Source organism: Leptonychotes weddellii, chromosome 15 (assembly GCF_054177405.1).
Source record: "Leptonychotes weddellii isolate Sample4059 chromosome 15, ASM5417740v2, whole genome shotgun sequence".
NCBI lineage: Eukaryota > Metazoa > Chordata > Mammalia > Carnivora > Phocidae > Leptonychotes > Leptonychotes weddellii.
Window position 1 is genome coordinate 35,712,839 of NC_138383.1, and position 18,666 is coordinate 35,731,504.

Here is an 18,666-nt window from a genome sequence, read left to right on the forward strand (position 1 = left end):
AACCAACCGAAACCCAGACACGGACAATAACCGTACCGGGGGGAAGCCACGCCCAAGTCCCAGCCCCAGCCCCACTGGTAGCCTCCTTCTCCCTCCTGGGCATCTGCCTTCTTTCCTTCTCCCCAGATAGAGAGCTAGAACCTCTGGCCTCTCTGATCTGGATCTACGTTCTCTACACCCTTTTCTAGGGTGACTGGTTGAGGGGCTGCCTGGCTGCTTCAAGAGACAAAACTCTACTCCTCCCACGACAAGCTAGAAGAAGCCAAGTTATCTGAAACCATGCATGACCAAAGCCTGAGGGTTTCCTTCTCCTTCTGGAATGACACCAGGGGGCTCGGCATAATCGTCTAGAGGTGCTCAGCACTCTCCACCCAGTCCTAAAGGCTTCGTCGCCAACAGGAAATGAAGATAGGCCTCAGCATCCTGCCTGCAAATAGAGATCTGATCCCCTGGGGACACTCCTGGACAGAAAACATGGATACATGCATGCTGCTCGCACCACGTGCACACCACACCCACATGCTCACACACTCACATGCACATGTACACTGCGCACTCTCCTCCCCACAAACAGACAATTTTCAAAGCAGTACAGTTCATGTCTATACACCAAGCAGGGTTGGGGATCTGGTCCCTAAAGATACCACCAGTGAGCAAAATTCCCATCTGTGTACATTCGAGGCAGCCTTTTATGGCCATGCTGGTCCTTTCCAAAAGATTTGGTCTAACCGTGGTCAGCCAAGGGTCTCCCAAACCAAGAGGGGCCTGTGCCCCAAAGGCTATTTTAAAACTCTTCCTCCCAGGGCACCTGGGTGGCTCAGTTGGTTAAGCAACTGCCTTCGGCTCAGATCATGATCCTGGAGTCCTGGGATCGAATCCCGCTTCAGGCTTCCTGCTCGGCGGGGAGTCTGCTTCTCCCTCTGACCCTTCCCCCTCTCATGTGCGCTCTCTCTCTCTCAAATAAATAAACAAAATCTTTTTTTTTTTTTTAAGATTTTACTTATTTATTTGACAGAGAGAGACACAGCGAGAGAGGGAACACAAGAAGGGGGAGTGGGAGAGGGAGAAGCAGGCTTCCTGCTGAGCAAGGAGCCAGATGTGGGGCTTGATCCCAGGACCCTGAGATCATGACCCGAGCCGAAGGCAGATGCTTAACGACTGAGCCACCCAGGTGCCCCTAAATAAACAAAATCTTAAAAAGCAACACAAAACACTCTTCCTCCCCCAACACAGAGGACAAGGAAGCTTTGAAGTTAGTATTTTTTTCCCCATAAGAAAATGTTTCAAAAGTTTCAGATAAATGTTTGAGACAAGACTCAAGGGTAAAGTACCTGGGCTTCCCAGTCCCTTTCCCTTCCTTCCCCTCTAGGGATCTTTGCAAGTAGGAAGCTCAGTCCTCTTGGGACAAACCCCAGGGCACAAGCCTGAGGGTTTCCTTCTCCCTCTGGAATGACACCCTTCCCCCTTCCCCACCCCTGACTCCCCACAGTGTGGCTCTCTCCTTCATGTTAGCAATCACACACCCTTCCTCATCTAATTTGTTCAGTCTTATTTGCAAAAGTCATTTAATGCAACCTTCTTTCTGGGGTTCCTAGAGACCCCCAAGGGGTCATATCCTACAGACATGATGGTTTCTGTCAGTCTAGGGCAATGGCAAGAATGCAAATAAGATGTGCCTTGAATTCTGTCCTGGCTACTTCCCAGCTCTGGGGCTCTGGGGCAGTTGCTGAGCCTCTCTGAGAATCGGTTTCCTTGTCTTGAACTTTCTTCTCATTGGGCTCTTGTGGGGATTAACTGGAATGAATGTTTCATTCATTCCAAAAATATTTCCTATTTGAGTGAGTGACATGCGTTGAGTATCAAGCATAGAATCCCTACCTTTGGTTTAGTCGTCTGCACTGAAGCAGGTGAGGCCTGACACACACACGCACACACACACACACACACAACTCAGTAAAGTAATAGTCTCTCCTCCCTCTCCAGACCTCGAAAGATCTTTTTTTTTTTTAAAGATTTTATTTATTTATTTGACAGAGAGAGACACAGCGAGAGAGGGAACACAAGCAGGGGGAGTGGGAGAGGGAGAAGCAGGCTCCCCGCAGAGCAGGGAGCCCGATGCGGGACTCGATCCCAGGACCCTGGGATCATGACCTGAGCTGAAGGCAGTCGCTTAACGACTGAGCCACCCAGGCGCCCCTCGAAAGATCTCTTTGTATTGATTTCACTGGAAAATTTCCCATTTCTCTGAAGTTTCCCAGGAACAAGCAGTCTCTGGTGTGGTTTTGCAAATTAGTACATCCCTCTGCAGATGGCAGGCCTGCGATCAGAGGAGTACACCATGGGTACAAAGTCACATGGCAGGCTGGTGGGTGGGTGACAAGGATGGCGCCAAATTGGGTTGGAAGACTCTTCTGTCCTGCTTGGATAGTTCCGGGCCTCGCTGCCCTCCTGGTCCACGCTCTTATCTTCTCCCTCCTGGTGTGCCTAACTTTGCTTCAGCTTGCACCTGCTCAGGACAGAAAGAGTGTATGTGGCAAGTCCAAGGGCAGTGCAGGTGCGGCTGGATCCAGAGCTCCAAAGAGGTCTTGAGGGCATTCTCTGTCTCATGTCTCTTTTCTGCTTCCCTCCCTCTGTTGGTTTGAGTCCTCAGCTGACCTTCATGTGGCAAGAAAGATGTCCCAGGGCAGCCCCAATTCTGTTTCCTACTTACTTAGCACCTCCGTGAAAAAGACTGTCCTTAACCGGTAGATCCAGCTCTCAAATCCAGGGAAGACCTCTGATTGGCCCTGCCTGACCACGTGCCCATTCCAGAGCCTGTAGATGTGAATGCGGGATCGGGTCTGTCTCCCTTTGGGAGCTAGGTGAAGAAAGGGCAGGGCCAGCTCACTGTCCCCTCGAAGAATGAGTTTCCTGCTGGAAAGAGGGCTGTGCTGCCACAAAGGGGGAGGGCTACGGGGTAGACAAAACCAGTAGGTGTTGCCCATGGAAGCCTAGGCTTCTAAACCCATTAGTTACTGTGCCCACAGCAGCTGCCTGTGCCTCTCCCTCTTGGTCGGAGAAGCTACAGGGAAAAAAGAGCATGGTTGTTGGGGTCAGGTAGATCTGGGCACAGAACTGTGTGACTTTTTTTTTTTTTACATTATTTATTATTATTTTTGAGTAGGCTCCATGCCCAATGTGGGGCTCGAACTCACAGCCCCAAGATCAAGAGTCGCATGCTCCACCGACGGAGCCAGCCAGGCACCCCCAGAACTATGTGATATTAATAAAATTCCTCAACCCATTGGGAGCTCAGTTTTCTCATCTGTAAAATGAGGATGACAGTTCCTACCTCACAGACTTTGAGGATTAAACAAGTCAACCACCAAGTCCAGTACTTGGCACGGAGGAGATAATCAGTCTACATCTGATCTTGCCTTTGGTTGCAGGCCTTCAGCTTGGCTTCTGGGTCTCAACTTCCTGGACCCAGACCAAGTCGGTCTGTAGTTGGGGGACCACCTGCTCCTGCCATCTAGACTGATTTCAGAGAGGGGCTCACTCCGGGGGGGGAAAGCAGAAGGTCCACCAGGAGATGGTGCATGTGGTTTTGTGTTTGTTTGTTGTTTCTGTCTTAATGAAAAATGTGCAGATTTTGCACTGTCACAGAACAAATAGAACCTTGACATATGGGCCTCTATTTATGTGCCTGACTTAATTAATCGTGTTTCATGTTCCATCATCTTTCTATTACTAAGAATGCTATGTTTCTCGGGGACTTTCCTTCTTCCTTCCCTCCCTCCTTCCCTCTTGCTCTTTCTTTCTTTCTTCCTTCCTTCCCCCCATCTTTCCTTCTGTGCCAGGCTCTGGGCTAGATGCTGGGGGGCTGGTGCTGAACAAGATGGACACGCCCCTACCTCCACAGAGCTTACAGTCCAGCAGGGGACTTAGATGTTAAGTGACACAGTCATTTAAAAGCATCTGCATGGGGTGCCTGGGTGGCTCAGTTGGTTAAGCGACTGCCTTCGACTCAGGTCATGATCCCGGAGTCCCGGGATTGAGTCCCGCATCGGGCTCCCTGCTCGGCGGGGAGTCTGCTTCTCCCTCTAACCCTACCCCCTCTTGCGCTCTCTCTCTCACTCAAATAAATAAATAAAATCTTTAAAAAAAAATAATAAAAGCATCTGCAGCAGGTGCTAGGAAGGAGAAACACATAGGGCTTTGGGAAAGGACTTGACCTTGCATGGCGTATCCAAAAGCGCTTCCTGCAAGAGGTGCCATTTGAGCTGAGTTCCTCAGAATAGGTGGGGTTCTTCAGGGAAGGAACTGGTTGTGGAGTTTGAATGAGGTGGGAGTTCCTGCAGCAGAAACAGTGTCATGAAGAGGCCATAAGGGAAAGAGTGTCGTGCCTTCTAGGATAAGACAGAGGGCCAGAGTGCCTGAAGGAAGCAGGGCGCTCAGCAGAGCAGCTTAAGACCGAGGAGTGGACAGGGGCCAGATCACGCAGGCCCTAAAAGCCACACTAAGGCCTTTGGTCTTAATTCCAGAGCAACAGGACTACAATGGTTCAAGGACTGCACTTTGCTGGGAGGTGGGAGCTCCTTCCAGGAAGTGGCACTTGGAGGTTTTGCTTGTCATTTCCAGCTTGGTGACGAATAGTCCATTGCTTTGCAGTCATCGAGCTGAGAGCACGATGGCGCGGCATGCACTCTGCTTTTGCTATTTCCCCTGGACTCCCCCTTGGGATTCCCTGCACTTTCCCCTCCAACAGAGCCCTCAAGGAGCTCAGAATTTAGGGGGAAGCCTAGGTGGGAGACCACGAAACAGGTGCCCAAAGTGTCCTGTGGTATGTGCTGTGAGGTGTGTAAGGTTCTGAGAGGACAGAGGAGGAGTCTAATTCCTCCTGGGGAAGCAGGAAAGGCTCCCAGGAAGAGGTGTCCCAGGAGCTGAGTTCTGAAGGATCGGTAGGAGTGAACCAAGCTGGGTCAGGAGAAGGGAAGAGATGCAGGCAGAGGATTGGGTTGGGCCAGAGAGGGCCTGGGACACTGAGGGGACTGCAAGGAGCTGTGGGAAACTCCAGGTAATAAAAACAGCTCTGGGGCACCTGAGTGGTTCAGTCAGTTGGGCGTCTACCTTCGGCTCAGGTCCTGATCCCAAGGTCCTGGGATCGAGTCCCACATTGGGCTCCCAGCTCGGCAGGGAGCCTGCTTCTCCCTCTCTCTCTCTGCCTCCCCCTCCCTCTGCCTGCTTGTGCGCGTGCTCTCTCTCTCTCAAATAAACAAAATCTTTAAAAAAGATTTCAGTCCAATTTAGACAACAAAATGCATATATGACTACTGAGAAACTATTTGAGAACAACTCAAGCCAATGAATATTTATAGAGCATCTACTAAAACAAAACAAAAAAAAACAGCTCTGGGGCCTTGCCCCTTCCCACCCTAGAGGATGCTCAGCAGGCTAGGGGCAGCAAAACCTTCTTATGGTAGTGCCAGGCCTCTTTTCTGGTCCTTCTCTCCACCGCCCCCCCCAACCTCGCCCTTCAGCCCTGGGGCCTGCTGGCCACCACCCTTCCTGATTATAGTTAAGTCCAGGCTGGAAATTTTAGCCCTTAGGCACAATTCAGCATTGTCAGAGGGGAGTGGAGGGGAGTGGAGGGGAGCGGAGGGGAGGGCCTTATAACTATTAATGTCTGACCAAGGACTGAGCCCAGGGCTCCTGACTCCAGCCCAGGGATCTCAAAGGAGACTGATGAGTGATTGGTTTAGAGACTCATTCTTTAAGACGCTAGCTACAGATACACATAACAAAGGATATGGATGATAGCCGCAATGGGGAGGAGAGACTGTGAATATTCTTAATTTTCTTTTTAAAATCTGCACTTTCTGAGTTGTGTGTGATTGGCAGGTGCTGGTTTTTGTGATTAGAAACAGTAAAAATGTAGGAAAAACTTTGTAAGAAAAAAAGCCGAAAATCAAATCATATCTACTGTAAAATCCTAGCGTTTTAATAAAATATGCAGAGAAGAAAGACAAAAAAAATATGCTAAAATGTTAATAGTAGCTGGCTCTGAGGGTGGGGCTGTTAGACTTGCCTTTTCTGTCTTCCTTTTTTTTTTTTTTTTGTATGTGCACGTCCAGATTTGAAGGTGTTACATGAACCTATTCACCCACTAGCCCCCTAATCAGTCTCCCTGGCACTGTGCTGTAGGAAGCCCCCATTCTCTGTGCCTAGTGAACTCCTACTCATCCATCAGTACCCAAGGGTCACCTCCACTTCTTAGGGAGGACTCCTGGGGTGGGTGCTGTGGTGTGTCACCCAAAAGTCCTCTTCAGGATCAGGGCTCTCATTCTCCCAGCTGCTGGCGGGTTGGAGGCTGACTCTCATAGAGGGGGCCTCTCCAGGAGCTGTGTGGGGGCAGCCTTAGTCCACTGCCTAGAGCACTGGAGGAGAGGAGGGAAGCATAATGAAGACCCAGGCCCTTTGTCATCATTCAGAGCGCCTGGGATCCGCTGAGACTTTTGCTGTGGCTACAACATGGTTTTCTCCCTCTGCCCAGTCCTGCTGCCTTCACTCTCCCATGGGTGCTGGTCCCGAGAGTGTCCCACCCTAGAAGCTTCTCTAACCAGAGACACCTTTCTTGACCTCCCAGGCTAGTGCAGCCCCCTTTATCACATGCTTTCCCAGAGCATACGTCTCCTCTGTAAGTTTTTAATCCATTGTGCTATCAGGCTACTGTCTGTTTCCTCCCCTGACGGGAACAGTCACGCGCATTCCACCACATGGGCGCATGGTTAGAAACATTGGTTGAATGAATAACCTTATTAAGCACCTAATCTAAACCCTTAGGAGGCCATCAACTTAACTTAGGGCTGCAGAATGTCTCTCCCATTCATTTGTTCATTCAATAAATATTTACTAAGAGAAACTAGGTCTCTGTCTCTCAACACCCAAATAATTCCAGATGGTTCTAAGATGTTTACATGTAAGAAAATAAAACCAGTGAAGTTCTAGAAAAAAGACAAGTTACAGAAAATAACTTCAGAAAGTCGAGGGCCTCCATAAGCACAACACACAAAATCTGAAAAAAAAAAAAATCACATAAAATTCTAAACCTTTATAAAGCAAAAATAAAGATAAACAAAGAAAAACAAATCAATACAGAATATTTGTAACACCTACATAAGACAGGAGGCTGATTCTTCGAATACACCAAGAAGGCTTACAAATCAAAAAGAAAAAAAACCCATAGAAAAATGGGCAAAGAATATGAAAAACTATGAGAAACCTTATTTTATTTCTAAGAAATGCACATTAAACAATAATACAATATAATCTAACAGAATTGAACAAGCTAAAATGATCGACAATATCCAGTCTTGGCAAGAATGTGGATAAACAGGAATTTCATTCAAAAATTGTCATGAGGTCTTTGGAGAGCAGTTCGGTTAACATCTATTAAATTAACAGCATTTACCTCTTTTGACCTCACAATCCTACCTCTGGGAATTTGTCCAAGGGCATGAATTTGCACTGAATGTACAAATTAGAGCAATGCCACATTGTAATTGCTAAAAGATAGGGGGCAAGGCTTCATCAGTGGGGAATGGTTAAATTGTGATCAATCCATACAAAGAAGTCTGAACATCTGTTTTCAAGAATGAAGCATCTACGTACTGACCTGGGAAGAGTCCATGACATATTAAGAAGAAAAAGCAAGTTTGGGGGCACCTGAGTGTCTCAGTCTTGATTTTGGTCAGGATCTCATGATCTCAGGGTCATGAGATGGAGCTCTGCATCAGGCTCCCTGCTCAGCGGGGAGTCTGCTTGAGGATTCTCCCTTTCCCTCTCTCTAAAACAAATAAATAAATCTTAAAAAAAGAAGAAGGAAAAAAAGCAAGTTTTAAAGCAGGCATTTCCCATTTTTGGTGGCCGGGGAGATATTGCGGGCCTATATGTGTGTGAGAGAGAGGGCTCTAGTGTGTGCACAGAAAACACATCTGGAAGGATGTAGCCCAGAAGCGTATTGATGAGGGACTGATTACTGGAGACTTTTACTTTCTGTGTCAAGCATCACCCTTGTATTTGAGTTATTGATAATGAGTCTACATCACTTTTGAAATCCTAGAGAGGAAATAGTATGTTCAAAGGTCTGAAGCAATGAGACGCATCTGGTGAAATACGCTGGTCCAAAGGAGGATGGCAGGATGATGAGGCCACAGAGGAAGGTGGCGGCAGGTGGCCCAGAGCTCCAGTGCCATGCTGAGGAGTGCGGGGTTCGCTCTGGTGCAGCAGGTTCCCTGCATCCGCACTGGGAGGTCCTCTCTCTGTGGTCTCCCGTCCTCTACCCACCTCTGACCCTGGGAGTCTCCAGGGCTCAGTCCTGCCTCTTCCTCTCTTCCTCTCTCCCTCTGTGATTTCATCCACACTCCTGGCTATGAAAGCCATGTTCATAGGAGCCCTTCCCACATCTTCTCTCTTGCTTGATCCCTTCTGACCACAGGCTCAGATGTAAAAGTGCCTCCTGGACACCAACATCTAATAGGCGTCTCAAACTCATCAAAACCCGACTTCTGACTTGTAGCCAGCCTCACTCTCCTGCTCCTCCTTTAGCCTTCAGCTCAGTTAATGGTGCCCCCATCCACCTGGTGAGTCTCCTTGATTCCCCTCTTTCCTTCCCTGGAGCCCTCGCCCCCTTTCAGTCCCTCAGCAAGGTCGGCCTGATTCATCTCCAAAATCAACCTCAGATTGTCCTTTTGTCTCCATGACTCCTGCCGCCCCTTGTCCAAAGTTCGGGAAAGAGCAAAGAACAGACAAATGTATTCAGAGCTTTCCCTAGAGAGTCTGCCCACATGTTTGGCAGAGCCTCAAAGGCGGGCAGGGGTGGGAATGCTTTCGAGTAGGAAAGGGGAGGAGGCTTCAGGTGCGCCCGGACTGGAGGCTGTTGGCAGGGGAAGCCAGAGGAGGCTGATAGAAGCAGGGCATCCCGTGTGATTGGTTAGGGATGCGTATTTGGTTTTCAATGGTGGTCCTAAGTGGGGACCAACGGGGTGAAAATTAGGGAAGCTGGCAGTTTTTGGTTTTGTTTTTTTAAGATTTAATTTATTTATTTTTGAGAGAGAGAGAGAGCACGGGGCGGGGGACAGAGGGAGAAGCAGACTTCCTGCTGATCGCGGAGCCATGGTCTCCACGTGGGGCTCGACTCCGGGCTTGGTCCCAGGACCCCAAGATTATGACCTGAGCCAAAGTCAGATGCTTAACCAACTGAGCCACCCAGGCGCCCTAACAATTTGCAAAATTTTTAATTGTGAAAAGTTGTGCTTGCTCAGAGTCAAATAATAAACAAGAGTCAATATGAAAAACCAAGGTTCCCTAACCATTGCCATTACAGGGGCAGGGGCCCCTGTAGCAAATATTTTTTACCTTTTTAACTGTCTTTTTTTTTTGGATTTTTTCCCCTCTATAGCTTAAAATAACAAGCCTATAAGATTGTTGTATGATTTTTCAGGATTAATTATTGACTTTAAACTGTGCAAAATGAGGATTTAGTCTTAAATCTTTTCCTTGTCCTCCACCACTAAGACCCCTCTTCCAATCCTCCAAATGCCATCATATTCTACTTTTACTTAGATTAACATTCAGTACTTACACTGTTACGACTATGGACATGCCAATCATGGCTGAATGGAACAGTAGCAGACTATGATTACTTTTTCTTTCCTGCACCATTTTGTTATCTCAGGAGTTCATTATTGCCTCACTTTTTGGTTTGGTTACTTCTCAGCTTCCCTAGATCTCTTACCACTCCTCTATCAGCTTTCCAGCTCCCAAGATTTTATAGCTATTGTCTCTTCTACTGGGGAGGAAAAAACATTCCTTTACTGTAGTTCTAGCAGATTTGGGGAAGGGAGTAAAATTAAATGCAAATATTTCCTCCCCTTCTATGGCTTGTCTCTTCACAATTTCTTAATGGTGTCTTTGGAGATGCAAAAATTTTATATTTTATTTTTTATTTTTAAAAAAGATTAATTTATTAATTTGAGAGAGAGAGCGCACACGCATGCACACATGAGCAGGGGAAGGGGCAGAGGGAGAGGGAGAGAATCTCCAGCAGACTCTCTGCTGAGTGTAGAGCCCAATGCGGGGCTCAGTCTCACGACCCTGAGATCACGACCTGAGCTGAAATCAAGAGTTGGATGCTTAACCAACTGAACCACCCAGGTGCCCCCCAAATTTTGAATTTTAAAGAAGCCCAATTTATCAATTTTTTTCTTTTATCATATCATATTGGTGTGTACGTGTTGTGTGTGTGTGTGTTTCAAGTCTAGCTGTCGGGAAAGAAAGGGAAGAATCAAGAATGACTCTGATGCTTTTGGCAGAGCAAGGGGCAGGATGGTGTCTCCATCTTCTGAGATGAGGAAGACTGGGGGAGCAGCAGGCTGAGGGTGGGGGGATCAGGAGCTCCATGTGGACACGCTGAGTTGGCATTTGTCTGTTAGAAATCCACATGGAGATGCGGAGAGGCAGGTGGCATTTGGAGCCCAGGGGCAAGTTCAGCTTACAGATGAGACGGCCCGGTGAGCCCCAAGGAGGGAGGACCGAGGCCTGCCTGCCCCGGTGCTCCGTGGTTGGAGGCTGGGTGCTGATGGAGGCCCAGCGAGGAGACTGAGAAGGAGCAGCCAGTGAAGCGCAGTTAAATCTTCCTAAATTTCAGTTTCCCTGTCGTAAGTAGGGATTAGTAGTTATAGTACTTCCCTCATAAGGTGGCCCTCAGGATCCTGGGCTATGCATTAAAAGTGGTCAGAACAGTGCCTTGCAAGTAATAAGTGCTCAGTATATGTTAGCTAAAAATCTGCACGTTGGGCGCCTGGGTGGCTCAGTTGGTTAAGCGATTGCCTTCGGCTCAGGTCATGATCCTGGAGTTCCTGGATCGAGTCCTGCATCAGGCTCCCTGCTCAGCAGGGAGTCTGCTTCTCCCTCTGACCCTCCCCCCTCTCATGTGCTCTCTCTCATTCTCTCTCTCTCAAATAAATAAATAAAATCTTTAAAAAAAAAATCTGCACCTTATCTCTGAGCCTTGTAAAGAATCGCTCAACCTGGCCCACTGGTCTCAGCTGTGAGGCGAGAGCATCTAGGGGGAGGGGTGGAGCCTGTGTCAACCAGGTTGGCCCGGCACCTGGCACCTGGGGCTGGTGGAGGCTCATCACAGCCCTGGCAGCTTTGTGCGATTGGCTTAGCTCCCAAAGGGGAGGCCTTGACACCCTCGGGGACAGAGCCTGGATGAAGACTATGATTAAGGAGGGTGAGTGTTTCAAGTCCTTGTAAGTGTGTATTAACCAGAAATGTGACCTCGTTTTATGCTCCTGAGCTGAGAGTCCCCTCAGATGCCCAGGCCACAGGGAATAGACACAGGTTTGTTGCGTTTCAGCCTCCATAGAATGGGGATGATCGGCAGGTATGTAAATAATTGTAGGAACTAGTATTTTTCAGCAGCCCCTTTCCCTTCTAGGCACTTCTCCACCCACCCAGCTCTCTCTAGTCCCATCAGGGGAGTAAGAATATCAGTCCAAGACAACAGACTCTTCTCCAATGATGGTATTTCAGGGACACAGTTGTGTTTATGGGGAGCTGTAGGTGGCAGGAGGGAACCTTTCCAAGTCTGTCTTCTGCCTGGGACTAGGTTAGTGCTGCCTCAATTTCTTGTAAAACAAGTCCTCCCAGCATATGAAATCCAGCTTGAGAAAGATCTTTATGCTAATTAAACGGGTTCATTTGGTTCAATGATGAAGAGTAATTCGGAGGTCATTTGGCTTGTGATTTGGTAGTTCCAGGGGCCTAGGCTACGTTTTGGTTATTCTGTGAATGTGGGGCCGACCCCCAGCAATCAATTTCTCTGGGTTTAAACCCAAGGAGTACCAACCACATCCCGAAGATGTGGAGTTCAAGCAAACTAATATAGGTGAAAGGACTCAGATGAATTTCAAAAACAATGGGACAATAAAAAAGGCAACACGTTATCATTTATCATTAGTTATATTACAGGTGTAGAAGTATCTCTTGGCAGTCAGATCCTAGGAATTTCTTACCTGGCGTCGGATATGCGCTGGATCACAGCAAGGGCACTGGAAAATGAAGATCTCAGCTTCCATGAATTTATCTAGAATTTTGCAATTAGAAAATCTAGGGAGAAAAAAAAGCCATTTTCACTTTAGCATACATGCAGATTTTCTGTTTTGTGGTCTTATTTTTGTTCTGGCTCCTATTTGTGGGAATGGGCACCATAACCTTTCAGTGCTTCGACCCAGGTGGGGATATTCCATTATCTTTAATTTCTAGCCATTTCCCGCCACCTTTCAAACAACCTGCAAAAACAGCCTCCAGCCCTTACCTCCCCGATTCCCGTTCGTCGCTCCCTTTTGCAGGCTGTGATCAGTGGGAGGCTTCTGAAATTGGAAAATTGTATCAGAGCTGTGGAAATGATTGGAACTAATATAGTGTGCTTACAGTGCCAGGCTTAGAGGCTGAGGGCTTTTCATGAGCTGTTCACTTAATCCTTGTGACAGCCCTAGCCAGGCAATTATATGGGGGAACCTAGAGGCTCAGAGAGAGAAAGTGATTTGGTTAAGGTCACATTATGAATGAGGGTTAAAATGGAATTTTTTTTCAAAGATTTTATTTATTTGAGAGAGGGAGCAGAGAGAGAAAGAGAGAGAACACGGGGGTGGGGAGGGGCAGAGGGAGTGGGATAAGCAGACTCCCCACCGAGCAGGGAGCCCCACAGGGGACTCGATCCCAGGACTCTGGGATCATGACCTGAGCTGAAGGCAGACACTTCACCAACTGAGCCACCCAGGTGCCCCTAGAAATGGAATTTAAAACCAGGTCTGGCCTCATTCCACAGTGCTGGCCCTTGACCTGGCCCTTGACCATTAACCAGATGGGGCCAAGAGATGACCTCCTTCTGAGTCTTTACTTTATGGAACTATGTGACACTAATATAGAGCCCCATTTACTTCCAAGTCTATATTGTCAGATTCTCTGCTCAGGTTATTTTCACATATACGTATAATAGATGTGAGTATAAATTGAATAGGAAAGGGAGTTGCTTTCAAAGGATCCAATAGGATATTTAAGTGCCTCTCAGGAAATTCAGTCTTGCAAAAGCAAAACAGCATTCTTAAATTATTGGCTTTATCTTGTTATGTGACATTGGCAAAGTTCCTGATCATTCATGCAACAGCTGTTTGTTGAGCAACTGCTATGTATCATGCACTGTTGTAAGTACTAGGGATGTAGGAATGGGCACCACTGCTGGCTAACAAGTCCCTGCATAAAGAAGGAAACAAATCCATAAGCCAAGCAGGTTGACAAATAGCGGTAAGGCCGAGGAAGGAAACAAACAGGGCAGCATGACCCAGCGCCAAGGGTGGGAGTGGCTGCTCTGGAGAGTGTGGCCAGGGGGATCCTCTGTGGGGAGGTGGAACGTGAGCTGAGAGCTGAAGGGTAAGAAGACGCCGTGCATCTGGTCAACCGGAGAGCGGGCACGAAGGTGGCAGTCCTCACAGGTCCTGGATGGAGCTCTGGAGCAAGCTGATGGAGAGGATGAGGAGCTGGCAAGGAAGACCAAGCAATAGCACTCAGAAAGGTAGGAAGAAAAGCAGAGGTCTGAGGGGCACTGAAGCCAAGAGAACTGTTTCAAGATGGCGATGTGGCCACTGCTTGAGAGGCTGTCTCTCATTTGGGATCATGGCCACCACTGGCAACCTTGAAATGGAAAGGTTGTCAGGCTGCATGATGGAGACCAAGCTAGACTGGTAGGTTGGAGAAAGCATGAGAAGTAAAGAAATTGAGTGTGGACAACTTTTCTAAGAAGTTGTGCTATGAAGGTTAGCAGAGAAACGGGGCAGAAGCTGGAAGGGCATTTGGGGTAAAAGCAAGGGGTGCTGGCCGGTCTCCCATCCAAGATGTTCTCTGCCCATTCGTGTCCCACTCTGGGCTCTGGGAGGGGGACCCTTTTGTACTGCATCACCTAGACTGTCCTGCTAGAATGTTCCCAAGCGGGTTCAGCCAAGAGAAGGCAAAGGCAGGAGAGCCCTGTCCCCTATGCTGTCCCCTCCCACATGGCGCAGAGAGCACTATTCCTTCTCCTGGTCTTTCTGCACTAGGAGTTGCCAGCCCTACCCAGTGCTGCTCATCTCTGGCTGCCCTAGCATCCTTGTTTGCTCCCTTAATGTTGTAAGTGGCCCCTTCTTTGAGGTCAGTTGAACCATCTGAGTGAAATTTTGCTTCTTGCCAGGACTCTAACTACTACAGAGGTCTGCTTGCCTGTCTTCCTTCCTTCCCTCCCTCTCTTTCTTTTTCTTTCTTTCTTTCTTTTTCTTTCTTTCTTTCTTTCTTTCTTTCTTTCTTTTCTTTCTCTCTTCTCTCTTTCTCTCTCTCTCTCTCTCTCTCTTTCTTTCTTTCTCTCTTTCTTTCTTTCTCTCTTTCTCTCTCTCTTTCTCTCTTTCTCTCTTTCTTTCTTTCTTTCTTTCTCTTTCCTTCTTTCATGAAGGGGGATACCAGAACATGTTTGTGTGCAAATGAGAATAACAGGGCAGAAAGGGAGAAGATACAGGAGAAAGCAGGATACTTGCTGGAATGGAGGCCTCAAGCCTGCTGGAGGGGATGGGTACCAGGGCACCTAGGGCACCTCTTCTGTGGTCACAGGAGGATGGGTGGGGAGCACAGGGCTGTAGATTTGGTCTGATGGCCTCTAGTTTCTCACTGAAGGATGAGCCAAGAACATTAGCTGACAAGTGCAAGGTAATTGGTAAAGATAGAAGAAAGCATGAAATAGCCATCTCTGGGACTCCTGGGTGGCTCAATCAGTTGAGTGTCTGCCTTCGGCTCAGGTCATGTGGGATCGAGCCCCGCATCGGGCTCCCCGCTCGGTGGGGAGTCTGCTTCTCCCTCTCCTTCTGCTGCTCCCCCTGATTGTGCACGCTCTCTCTCTGACAAATAAATAAATAAAATCTTTAAGGAAAAAAAAGAAAGAAATAGCCATCTCTGAGAATGGGAAAATGAACTTTCTAGGAAAGGTTGGTAGGCTTGCCAGGCCTGAGAACTGCCAATTTGAGGTTTGCAGTCATGAATTTAAAGAGCAGCCCGTCAGCAGAGCTGTTTTTCTCCAATATTGTTCAGCTGCTCTGGCACGGGCCTGGAGAAGGTGGAGGGCTGGGTTTTACAAGGGCTGGGACTTCATTAGCCAGGTTCCTCTGGCGGGAAGAGAGGGCCGAGTTCACTGAGGGGGCTAGCCAGGGACTGGCCGTCATGATGGATCGAGGACTCTCCATAGGGCAAGGAGGGAAGGAAGGCCGAGCGCAGGGGATAGTGGGTAAAGGTGACAATGGGAACAGGTGGGAGGGTTGATGAAGCACAGGGGTGGGGGGAAGCTGGAGCCCACAGTGACAGAGCCGAAGAGTGTGGGAGATTGGTACCAGAAGCCACAGGATGCAGAACACACCCTGGTGGCTCAGAAGGGCAAGGATTTGAAAGTGGAGGAGGGGAAAGGGTCAGGAGAGTAGAGGTTACCCACATCACCTCCTGCCTTCCCTGGATGCGTTTCTCTCCGCCAGGTTGCCTGAAGAAGTACATGGCAACCGGTGTGACTCTAGTCCCAGGGCTAAAAAGGACCCTTCTCAACTTGGCTCTTTCTTGTGACCTGACCCAGAGTGGGTTCTGACCACGTGACACCGGTGGTGGTGATTTCTTCTAGAGCGAGCACCTAAGGCTACACAGGGTTCCTCGAGAGAGGCCCTGGCTTCTTCGCCTATAAAATGCAATCCCGGGGCGCCTGGGTGGCTCAGTCGGTTAAGCGTCTGCCTTCGGCTCAGGTCGTGATCCCAGGGTCCAGCCCCGAGTCGGGTTCCCTGCTCAACAGGGAGCCCTCTTCTCCTTCTCTCTCTCCCTCTGCCCCTGCTTGTGCTTGCTCTCTCTCTTTCAAATAAATAAATAAATAAAACCTTTAAAGAAAATAAAATGCAACCCATCATTTGTTTATTCAATCACATGTAAGCACTGTTGTGTGCCAGGCCTCTCTACCTCCTTTATCTCTCTGGGCCACCCTGGAGGGAGAGACGATTTTTTTTTTTAATTTAAATTCAATTAATTAACATAGAGCGTTTTACTAGTTTCAGAGGTAGAGTTCAGTGATTCATCAGTTGTCTATAACACCCAGTGCTCACTCCAACCCGTGCTGAGGGAGAGATTCTTATACTCATTTTTATAGATGAGGGAGCACAAGCTCAGGGAGGTGAAAACCTTTCCCAAGATCATACAGAATCTGTCTGAGTCCAAGGAGACTCATTATCCAGTCAGGGAAACGGGCAGGGGAAGAACCAAAAATACAAGGTGTGTGCAAGGTTCTGTGGGCATTTGGAAGTTAGAAAGATCGTTTCTGTTGTGGGAGAGGGGGTGGGGGGCTCCATCTCCAGGATGAGTGAAAATGTAGGTGGGGGAGGTAGAGAGGAAGCACTGCAGGCAGAAGTGACAAACTGAGCAAGGTCCCCGTGACATGACACTCCCCGGTGTGACCCACGACGGTTGAGTAAAGGCAGTTAGGAGCAACCGCTAAGCAGGGCTCCTAAGCTTGTCTACAGCCCTTGGGGTTCATGGATACCCTCAAGGGGGCCCCACAAACCCCAGGAAGTTTTTTCACAACTGTGAGATGTGTGTGTATTTTTCTTTCCTGGATAGACACTTTTTATTGTCATCAGATTCTTTACAATTGGGACATTTGACTCAAAAAAGCCTTGAGTGGCACATGAACTTGGACAGGGCAGCGGGGCCTGGGAATGAACGACTTTGTGGGCCTTCCTTGTTTCAGGAATTCATACTTCACCCTGAGGTCAACGGGGACCCCGTGGGGTTTTCTAGCTGGCGAGCAAGATGGGACGGGCCTTAGGAAGCACAGTACAGGTTACTGTGAGCTTTCCTTTCAAAGGAAAGTCTGTTTATAAACTATAAAGTGATGTGTCACTTGCTGCTCTGTTCCCAGAGGCTAGCACAAGGCGCAGGGCACCGCCTACTGGGGGGCTCAGCGAATCTTTGGTGAATGAATGAATGAATGAATGAGCCCAGGGAACAGATAATGGAGTCCATCTCTCCAGGGTGACTCCGTGCATTTCCCGGATAATCTGAGGGTAAAATCCATGAAAGCAAAGCTTCTCCTGTACTGCCCTAGGTTCTAAGAGAAGCCTGCCACCTGCCAGTCCTGAGACAATCCTGGGCGTGGAGGTGGGAATGGGGCGAGTGGGTGTGGCCACGCCTGGCTGCAGGGTAAGGCTCCTCCGACAGCGCCCCCCAGTGTCTTAGGAGGGGCAGCGGCCAAGATCGCCCAAACCATTTCTTTCCTCCTTCCGCGTTCAACCCATGGGCTTGTCTGGCATCCTGTCTATTTCTTCCGTATCCTCCTCGCGCACCTGCGCTTGATTCTGCACCTGTGACCTCACTTGGGCCACTGCGGCAGACTCATAACCAGTGCCCCTGCTGTGTACCCCTGCGTCTCTCACATCCACCCTTCCAGTGGTCGGAGAGATGTTTTAAAACACTTAAAATTGTCAGGAATGGGGCTTTCTTTGCATGTGCCCTTAGACAGCTATGCTTCTAAAAGCTTGAACACACAAGTCAAATGGGGATCTTGCTAAAATCCAGGCTGCGATTCAGCTGCTCTGGGGTGGGGCTGGAGACCTTGCATTTCTAACAAGCTCCCAGGCGATGCAGGAATCTTGGACCACATTAGGACTAACAAAGACTTAGAGAAGAATCCAAACTTCCTGCCCAAGTCCTACTTTATTGGACCCCTTCCCAGCAGTCCCCCTGTCCTCTCCAACCCCTGTTCTTTTCTGCTTGTGCTGTTGCCACACTGGTTCATTCTGTTTCCGGAGTGTGCCAAGTTGTTCCTACCTAAGGCCATTTGCACGTGATGTTCCCATTGCCTAGAATGCCCCCTTCTCGGAGTTCCACATGCCTGCCTTGCTCCTCCTTATTTAGATCTTAATTCGAGAGCAGTCAGAGAGTGCTTCTCTGACCACTTCAGCTAATGAAGCACCGCAGATCCTGGGGACTAGCTATCAGCTATTAGCTTTCCCCCTTCACACCACTTATCCTTCCCTGAATTTATTCTGGTAATATATTTGCTGACTTGTTAACTTCTGTCTCTACTCTCAGGTTTGTTGCACGGGAATAAGGACTTGGTTTCCTTCGCTTGTCCTATCCCAGAGCCTGGCACATGGCAGCTGCCCTTCTCGTGCCTGCTGGGTCTAAGCATGAACTTGCCCACGCGGCTGCGTGGTGTTGAGACGCACGCAGGGTTTTGCAAGCTTTGAAGACTTAGTGAGCCTGTAAAGCAGGTGCCTGAGGCAGAGGGGAGGGGGAAAGGAAGGGGAGAACTCTCTATACTGAGGATGCCACAGAGAAAGTCTCAAGAGCCTGGAGATGAAGTTGAGCCTAAGAATCACCACGTAATGGATGAATTCATCAAACCAGGAGAGACTCACTCAGGAGGGTGGGAAAGGAGAGTAACTAACATTAGTTAAGTGAGTTAAATAAGGCGCTTGGAACAGTGCTGCCCATAGTAAGCATTTAACCAATAAATAAAAATAAATACGTCAGACCCTTCCTCTGTGACTCTCGCTTTGCAGATCTCTCTGTCCA

At 48.6% G+C, this 18,666-nt stretch overlaps 1 long non-coding RNA gene across 1 annotated transcript; it reads left to right on the forward strand.

Moving 5' to 3' along the window:
- The first annotated feature begins 1,066 nt into the window (after positions 1 to 1,066).
- On the forward strand, positions 1,067 to 5,388 carry LOC145717390 (uncharacterized). Its single transcript, XR_014140571.1, has 2 exons — positions 1,067 to 3,966; positions 4,170 to 5,388. It is a non-coding gene; the product is annotated as an uncharacterized LOC145717390 (long non-coding RNA).
- The last annotated feature ends 13,278 nt before the right edge of the window (positions 5,389 to 18,666 follow it).